Genomic DNA, 10282 nt, shown 5'->3' with positions numbered 1-10282 from the left:
ATGAACAACCCAGTTTTGTGGTTATCAAAATTTTCTTATGTACGGATGGATTTGGATGGTGCTTGATTTACACTGTATTTGGTAATAATGGTATTATTTGAGATGAATCTTACCTACTGTTAAATTTGGCTATATCTCCCCGCCGATTAGGCGAGTTGGCATTCAAATAAAAAAAAAAATCGAATGGCTGCCCGGACAACTGTCTAGTTTACCTGTTCTCCACCAGGTGTGTTTCGAATGTTTTAGCTCTTGTCAGAATTCTCCTTGCCGCCATTGTGGCTAGGTGATTGTTGGTATTCTATGAAGTTTGGCTGTTTTACACCTGTTTACGGTATTGTAATTTCATTTTCCTAGGATATCTTCCACTGGAAGTAAAACCAATAACATCAGGTTATGTAGGAATGTTTTGGTGTAACCAGGATGGTGAAATTGGAAGTTGATCTACATTCCTTTGTACTGGCAGGGGTACTGTGTGTGATTTTGGAACTACTAGATGTGAAGAATGTAGGGATTTGATTTGTTCTGAGAAATTTATGCCTGAATATGTCAGATATAGGAAAGACTGGAACTAATAGATTGCGAAAGCAGTTAGTTAGATCAGGACTTAAACCTGTCAGGCTATCCCTACTCAGACTAGGCATTTTAGTAGGCTAGTATTGACTTCCATTGTAGCTCCGCCTTCTGCTCCCCATTTGGTTCAGGAAAAGCATAACAAGAACTTAGAACATTAACCTATTTGTAGTTCTAATACAATTTGAACTTAGTTCGTGACGGGAACGTTCCGAATCCCTCCAGTGTGCGCTCATTTTCGCGTTCCATGTTAGAAGTAAGGTGTTGGTACCCTCGTCTGTACGTAGCTTTGAGCCTAGGACTGCCCTGCGACAGTTGGAAACGTCTGCTGCCAGGGAACCGGGTCGGTTCTCGGGACGATGGGATTCTGTGCCCTTCAATACCTACTTCGCCCGTTTCATGGTCTGAATCTTGTTTAAAGCGTTCGCCAAAGGACCGTTATAGAGTCCACATAAGGACCATTTCGGTAAGCGTTGATGCTCGCTCCATAGGCTCATTCTGTCGTCTTCAACACCTAGTTTGAGGTGTTAGCATGCATAGGCTTAATAATATATGATATAGGTATAGACATTTTATTGAGATGATAATGTATCTGTAGCGAGTTTTATACGTTTAGGTGTGTCGACTGTTTATCTCTCATGTTTTGGTTATTCTAAATTCATGTATGCTAGCATATTCCTTTTTCTTTGTAATACTTGGGTTTGTTCTTTGCGTTGCTTCCTCTTCGGCTATCGGCAAATCTCTTACTACTGCCTCGATTAATGTTTTTCTTCAAGTCGACACTGTCTGTAGTATCTAAAGTTCTCGCCGAGTTAGATATTCTAGCTACAGAGAATTCTAACTTATTTCATATAGAAATGCTTTCAAGTATGTACGATTGCTTTCGGACGAGGCGGGAGCGTGTTGCTTTTGTAACTTACCTCTCCACTGCCTCCCACTTTTGGTGCCTCGCTCTCTCTCTCCCTCTGTCGACTTGTGCGGACTGTGGACCAGAGTTCCTAGACATACGATAATTATCGTACAAGTACAGTAATTTGACCCTCAGTACAATAAATAATTATTCATCAAAATTCGATAATTTGGAGAGATTTGGTACAATAATTTGGTCTGATACATTGTGTGAACGCAGTTGACTCGTGCTGAGTGCGGACTTGGCCAAGTCCCGAGTCGCTTAACTGTCTTGCTCTCAATGAGTCGTGGTGGATTCGATACAGCACTCAGCTGCTGTCACCTCTTATCGACAAGTGTCGCTTGTTGTCGCCAAGGGTTGCGGAGAAAGAGCAATCCTTTAAGCTCTATGTTTACCTCCTGTCAGCAGCTGTCTCCTCCCGTCACCCGCTGACGGAAGAAAAGCTTGAATGGAGTTGGAGGAACTCGTTTCAGCCGGTCGGCTTTTGTTGTCACAATACGCCTTGCTGTGTCCTCATTTTGTTGAGGATAGAGGCCACATAGAGAACATATCTTAATTGTCTTAGCGAATTTTGGCGCACTCTAAATAATGGAGAAGAGAACCAACGCTTTCTCCAATTTGAGAGCATTTCGTAACTTTTCTCGTCCTCGGACGCAATCTCCCTTTGTGTCTGCCTTGGCTTGCCATCTTGTCTTTTAAAGTCGTGGAGAGCCGAAGGCCAACTTTTGCTGTACAACGTTTATTGGTCCTCTAACCGTCTTTAATAGGAGGTTTGCTCTCTTTCTTTCTTTCTCTTTCCTGTGGGGAGATGAACTCGAGACTGACAGACATGCTGATAGATTTTCAGTTTACTTGAGTTATTACCTTTTATCTACGTTGTCTTGTCTCTGCGACTTCATAGAGGTGTGGAGACGCCAACCCAGCGAGAGTTTTAGCGAGGAAACAAGTAACTCATTTCTGATGCTGCAGGGTAATGTTCTCATGCTTATATTCACTCTGGAAGAAGTGAGAACACTTTCGCTTCCTGTCTGATTATGCAGCTCGGGATTATCTATTGGTAGTCTTATTTTATACCTTTCGGGGATAAGTGCAGATTCAGGTTCTGGGATATGGACAGTTGCAACCTCCTAACATGCATGGAGAGACTTGGGACCAGTATGTTATATGGTGGAGACAGTGAAGGGCAGTTGTGATTCTTTTTGGTTGTCCTCCACTGGTTTAATCTCCCTCTTATAACTTCCCTTGTCTTCTCAGAGATCTCTCATAGTCTCTTTTAGTAGGAGATTGTAATAGTAGAGGGAATGATGGTCCAAGGGTAATTCTATAGGAAGACACCCATAAGTAATTGGAGATATTCTTGGACATTTGGAGACTGAATAATAGTGTCTGCCCATATAATTGTTGGTTTTCTAGCTTGGTTTTAGTGCCTTTCCAAAGAATGGTCAGACTTGTGGTACACATGCAGAATGTATTCATTCCACTTACCATACATCCACAGTCATGCAAGTTCCTTCAAAGGGTTTTTACTAGTAGGTATTGCTGTTCTGTACACTTTGTTTGGGTTAGTGTGCAGCCCTCTGTAAGTTATGTCAGGGACTTGTTGCCCATTGGTAGATGGTGTCGACTTTAGAGCAAAGACTTCTACTGAATCAGTTATTCAAGTTAGCCCACTCTGTCAACAGTATTCCAAAGGCCAAGGACCTGTTGCTTCTTCTGGCCCAATTTCTATGCACTATATTGTATCCCCATTCTTATCTAGTGATGTGGGGATGATATTTAATTATGAATGCTTGTCGGTCAAGATGAATAGGCATGTGCTGCTTGAAGATTTTAGGCCGGAAAGAAACTTCCTATATGGTAAGGGCTTTTCCTCATTAGGAAACATGGCCTTTTGGGTTATTTTCAGATAATCATGCTCAATTAATGTATGGTTTCAGCGTAAGAATTACGACTTACAAATAACTTTCATTAAATTTGTAAGTAATCCAGGACCAACTTTGGCTCCAGGACTGTAGGAGGGACACTTTAACCAGGAATCATCCATTTGGTTCTTAAACCTAAGTCCAAGTTTTGGTCTTTTCCCTCTGTCATGCAACACAGAGTTTAACTAGTATCATTAACCTTTCATGCAACATAGAATGGTCAACTACAACTGGTAAAACTTTTTAGATGTCAGCGCAGTGGAAAGACATCAGGATGCTTAGCAGGTTTATTCCCGGTCAGAAACAAAGTCTTTGTGGGAAGTTTGCTGCTTTGAGTGAAATGAAACAACATATTGGTTTGATCATCCATTCTGTGGAAGGACAGTGTTTTAGCAATTGGGGATTCAGGAAGAACAACTGCCTACAAGGGCCCTGACATCCATAAGTTTGGCACTTGGGTGGATTTAAGGAACACTCATTTAGCTTCCTAGCATGTAGATGAACAGGGACAGCTGAATGATTACTACTACTTTGTTGCCTTAAATTTTGCTTAATTCAGACTCATAGGCCTGCCCCTTGTATATACTCTGAATTCTATTGAGCAATTTCATGTTCAAGAATTGCTTAGTCTCCTGTATAGCCCTTGTAGCCTCAGGGCAAAACTTTTCAGAATTTCTAATGCTCTTGGTAGATGTCTCATTCTTCCGTTGAGAAGAAATCAACTCTACTACACAATTTCACACAGTTCCATTGATGTAGGCATCTCCTTAACTGCTTGGAGAGGTTAGAATGTCCCCTCCCAATAATAAGATTTTCAAGTTATCATAGGATCTGTCCTTAATTTAAAACTGCCATGGCCTGGGGTCAGAAGCAGTGGTCTGTGTGTTGCTGATGGCACCATTCTGGAAGAATTTTCAGCACCTGGAACCTTGTAGATGTCAATGTTTTCTGTTTAGAGGAGAGAAGACTTTCCACTGTAGTACTTTTCTCAGTATTGCATCAAGTACTTTTAGATCTTGCTGAGGACCAGCACTGTAAGGTGTTGAGATTGAAGCCCCTTCATTTCTATATCAGTCTCTCTCTGGAGTTTAGATGCGGGTCTAAACTTTATCTGAATTTACTGTAAAACCTTTTATTTAGCGGTGTATAATAAGTAAATTTGCTGTCAGCACCCTTCTTTAAGCTGGTGTAAGGGAATGCTATTTTAGCTTTCTGCCTTGGAGCTGAGGGTGATGTTAAGGCTATGCTTTACAGTTCCCTGTAAGAATTCCAATCTAACCCCTTTGGGGGGGAAAAAGAGGAAACTTCTCTATCCTGTTGGGTATTTAAATTTAAAGGTTAAACCTAGAACATTTCTATCATCCTTTTAGAGACCTTGAAGAGGCAAAGTTAACCTTTTGTGTTATGATTTTTAGAAACTTTGTCAAGGAACACAAGGTCCTCTGTGACATAATGGATAGGCTAGTGTATGAGAACTAGCTCCATATCTTCTACCTTATTGAAGTTAAACATTCATAATGTGAGCAGCAGTTGCAACTTCATTTAGTGTTAAGTCAATTTGTCGCTCCAGAATAGGATTGATGTGTCACAGTAGAAGTACAATTCAGTTGTTGCCTGATCACTACCTTAAGTATACAGAATTGTTTGAAAACAGTAAAGCCCTTAATCCGCTACTAGTAGTGGGTAGTCTTTTCCTGAACTGAAAAAGAGCAATTCTTTAAGCTTTTTTGTTTCAATCCGGGTCGGGGTTTTTAATATTTTTGGGGAGCGGTGAAGGTACAATTTTGTATAGGAGCATACCTTTATATTGTAAAGGTATTCATTTTAAGTGACCGTCGTTTTGATAGGGCTGTTTTGGACAAGGCACAGGGGTCCCTCAACTGCTTGCGTTTCATGCTGGCTGAATCGAAGCGGTTTTCTCCGCAAGGCTACTCTTTGCTGCATACGTATGAGAGCCTTGCTTCCTGAATGGAATCCAACTTCTGGTGGAAGTAAAATCCCCCAAGGATTCCAGATCAGGTGAGAATGTTTTGGGTTTCGTATAAGAAACCTTTAGCTCGAATGGCTGAGCGGAATTTTGTCTAGCTGCACTACCCACCATCCTCTTCTTAATGTGGGAATCAGCTAAATTTAACAGTAGGTAAGATTCATCTCAAATAATATAATATTGCAATACACCCCCTGAACACCTGAACTAGCCCTGGTCACTTACCAGCCCGAACAACCATCATTTATTAAAAATTTACCAAATCTTTGGTTAAAATAAACGATCAGTGTTGCCAATCTCCTGGCAAACACCCTCGTTACCTAGTTACCAGCCCACCGCTAGTAGCCCTGCCTCATGCGGTCCAAACACCTGCCCACTCACGTCAATCACTTATCGTTCGCGGTGGAGTACAGATGTATCCACAGCGAACTCCTTTTTGGTCTTGCCCGGCCTTCATTGCACCTTTGATTTGATTGAATTTGGTGACGAATACGCATCCCTTTGGATTACGGTTGGATTGCTCTTAATACCTTGTCATTAGACATTGATTCTGCAAAGGAAGAAACAACACAGGCTACGACAACGACTACTGCATCCTCGGCCACGACATCACAGAAAACGACGAGCGGGAGTTCAACAACGTATCGTCTTTGCCAACAATGCAAGAAAAGGATGAGTACCCTATGACACGATAGTCATTCCTTATGCGTAAATTGTAGGCCTGTTCAATATAATGTAAAGACCAGATGTTTGGAATGTCAGGAGTGGTCTTTGGACCAGATGTTAGGGTATTTCAAACATAGCAAAAGGTCTCGTATTAAGAAGTAACTGTAGGCAGGAAGAGACTAACGTAGATAAAGATAAAGACTTAGAGACAGTGCTCTTTAAGAGACTTGAGAGTACGCTGACATCGAGTATGACATCTCTGTTACCGATTTTATGTCAAGATTGTGAGGATAGATCGAGCAATAGGGATACTGAAATTACTAATCGTTCTGTTCCAGCTCCCCTGCCTGTTCCAGAATCAGCCCTAACCGGTGCTGGGGGTTATGGGGATCCGCAAGCCCACGGGCAGGATCCGCCGTCCCCCCTGGCGCGGAGCAGGCAGTGTTGGCAGCAGATTCCCCTTCCCTCGATGACATCTCTGTTACCGATTTTAGGTCAAGATTATGTGAGGATAGATCGAGCAATAGGGATACTGAAATTACTAATCGTTCTTTTCCAGCTCCCCTGCCTGTTCCAGAATCAGCCCTAAGCCGGTGCTCGGGGGTGGGGGTATGGGGATCCGCAAGCCCAGCGGGCAGGATCCGCCGTCCCCCCTGGCGCGGAGCAGGCAGTGTTGGCAGCAGATTCCCCTTCCCTCGATGTGTAAGTTCTCAGGACGATAAAAACTTAGGTCAGATATAGACGAGTAGGGATAATAGGCTACATAGTGTTTAGTTTAGGAAGAGAAGTGCAGGCTTCTTCGGGTCGGTTTTCTATTAAAAGTAGTAGTTTTTTAGAGGCACAGTGTCCTTAGAGCATCTTTAGGCTTTTTCCTGCTTCGAGTTCCTTGCATCAGAAGCTTTTAGGCCAGGGTTGGTCTTTCAGATATGCTCCTTCGTCTTTAAGGTTACTTTCCTCTACGTATACGATACGATAATTGTTAATATCAACTAATTCTCCGTTCAATGCATATTGACTTACGATATTCAGTATGAAGAGAAATCGAATAAAATTAACTACGGTTAGCCTAGTGTTCACGATGATATATCGTAGCTATGCATATTCAGTAGCCTAGCCTAACCTAAAGTATTCGCTGTACAACATATCGGTAGTTATTTTTATTTTGGCTAACGCTGTAGGCTTAAGGCATTCTTGACTTCGGATAATTCAATACAGGTGTAATTGAAAACGAACGAGAATCCGATCTGAGGATAATTAATATGAATGTAATCGAACAGAATGAAGATCGGATTCTGTCCGACTAAAGCATTATAATTGTATTATATGTATCAGCATATTGGCGTAGTATAAACACTAAACTCGGCAGTCATTCACGCTGGAATCAGCGGATGACGAATACGGGTTTGCGTCGCCGTATCCATCTCATTCTCTCCTGATTGACTAAAATGACTAACGTAACAACACTCTCACTTATGCCAAGTTTGTACAAACGTCTTAAAGGAGACGTGTCTTCAACTATGTTGACATTTAATATAGTCAATGAGGTATCTATCTTGGGGCATATAATCAGATGTCAGATATAAGGAATTTGTATGTATGACGTCTTCATACGTTTAACAGACTATTGCCGTCAGTATTTACATTGAGCTTATGTCAATTACAGTTACAAATTATTACCAGTCGTATTATCAAATTACAATGACAACTGAAATTTAATATTAGGCCTAATAAAGTTAATTTAATTACCTTTAAATATTATTTTATTACTTTTCAATTAAATTATAATTACACTAGCTTGTCGTCAAACAGCACTATTGTAAGGAGGTGTGGTTTAGACAGACAAGGATGCCGGCTAGTCTATTTTTTTTTTTTCTCCTTGGCTTCAGATTCAACCATATCACTTGGTCTCGGCTAATGTTTTTGTCCTTAGTTAGCATATTAATGAATATCTGGATACTTAACTTATGTAACGAAGTCATACTGTTTCGTCGTTACGATGTAATTTAAGACCAAAATTTGACTGATACGTCTCATCGGAAGCTAGTTTTTCCTCGGGTTAGATGGCTTTAAATTTAGGATTCCGTTCGTTTTTCACTCGTTTTCATAGGTATTACGAACAACCTTACACTTTATATACGTTATTAATCCTTTGTCTGTGTGAAAACAACAGTAATGAGCTCTTTCATGCTATTAGTTTCTTTTACCACGGCTGCGTTGGAATTCATACATAAGCTCGGGACTTCTGTCCAGGTTGCTGATGAACGTAATTTTGCCTTATTAGCTTCAGCTGCATTTATAACATGAATACAGTAATTACCGTCCCACGCGGATGAATACAATAACGGATGTTGCTATCGGATTCGATTACTGTCACACGCTTATCAATACAATAAAGTGATGTTGTTATAGGAGTCGATCGCATTAGCAACAAGTTCTCGTTCGGTTGTTCATAGCTGTACGGAGTTATACGAGTATTATCGTTAAGATAATACCCTTTTAACTTGCTGCAATTTGCGGAGGTGGAGATTAATATTAGACGATCGTAATTTCTCTCTTCTCTCTCTTTCTTTCTCTATCGTATCTCTCTCTCTATCTCTCTCTCTCTCGTCTCTCTCTCTCTCTCTCTCTCTCTCTCCCTGCTTTATCATCTCTCTCTCTCTCTCTCTCTCTCTCTCTCTCTCTCTCTCTCTCTCACTTTTCTGATTTCATATTCTCTCCATATTCTCTCATCCTATTTTCCACGCTCTCCTAACACTGAACTCATGTGCAACAGAGGTTTTTCTTCCTTTCACACCTTTTCAAACTTTCTCAATTTCCCTTCAGCGCTGACTGACCTCATAGGTCCCAATACTCGGCCTTTGGCCTAAATTCTATTTTTAAACCCAACAATCTTGCTGTCTGAGTTAGTATTAGAGTAGGGAGCGAATATTCGGAATATGTATAAGGTATTCATGATATGATATATCACAAAAGGATTTTAAGTATTAGGAAAGATAGGAAAGAACATGTCTGGGTCTATCTGAGGGTATTCTTCCAAGTGCCAACCAGGCAGAGTACAGACAGGCAGGTACAACACTACAAGAGAGGACATCACTACGATCGACGACACCGTTGTCTCCTCCGTACATGAGAGGCCTAAGGTCACATGGGAGGTCTTCAGTTTCCCTCCATACATGAGAGGCCGAGAGCCACATGGGAGGTCTTCAGATTCCCTCCATACATGAGAGGCCGAGAGCCACATGGGAGGTCTTCAGATTCCCTCCATGCATGAGAGCCGAGAGCCACATGGGAGGTCTTCAGTTTTTCCTCTACTCAGGTGAGGCACATAGCCAGCTGAGAGGAAACAGGTTTGTATCCCTTCCGCACTCAATGAGTTTTGACCTTAGGATAGAGGTGCAGGGAGGGGTGTTTTTCCCTCCACATATGGCAGGCCTAGAAGGCCACACATGGGAGATTAGCTTGGACGAGTGACAAATGAACTTGAGACTGACTCGCGTACTCAATTATATTGACTGACACTAGCAGTGGAGGGCCGGGCAGATTTGATTCCCCACCTCCAAATTAATGTTGTTAATCGGGCTAGTTCAGGTGTTCAGGGGGTGTATTGCAATATGAAGTTTTTATTGTAAAACTAATATTGTAATACCTACCTGAACACCTGAATGATTCCCACCCTCCTCCCCTCTCATACAGAGTTATGAGTTATGATTGACGTGAGAGGGCAGGTGTGACCGGCCCGTGAGGCAGGGCTACTAGCGGTGGGCTGGTAACTAGGTAACGAGGGTGTTTGCCAGGAGATTGGCAACACTGATCGTTATTTTAACCAAAGATTTGGTAAATTTTTAATAAATGATGGTTCGGGCTGGTAAGTGACCAGGGCTAGTTCAGGTGTTCAGGTAGGTATTACAATATTAGTTTTACAATAAAAACTTCATTTTCATAATAAAATTTAATATTGGATACTTCCCTACTGTTAAAGTAGACCCACCCAGCCTCCCCACAACTTAGTGGGCTGTCAAGGAGAATTCTGACGAGACTAAAAACATCAAAAACACCTGGTGGAGAACAGGTAAACTAGACAGTCGTTCCGGGCAGCCATTCGATTTTTTTTTGTGTTTGTTTGTTTGAATGCCGACTCACCTAATCGGCGGGGAGATATAGCTAAATTTAACAGTAGGTAAGTATCCAAATAATAAATTTTATTATGAAAATTTATATTTTGTCTAC

Source organism: Macrobrachium nipponense, chromosome 40 (assembly GCF_015104395.2).
Source record: "Macrobrachium nipponense isolate FS-2020 chromosome 40, ASM1510439v2, whole genome shotgun sequence".
Taxonomy (NCBI): domain Eukaryota; kingdom Metazoa; phylum Arthropoda; class Malacostraca; order Decapoda; family Palaemonidae; genus Macrobrachium; species Macrobrachium nipponense.
The sequence above is the reverse complement of the archived record's forward strand: the minus strand, read 5'-3'. Positions refer to the sequence as shown.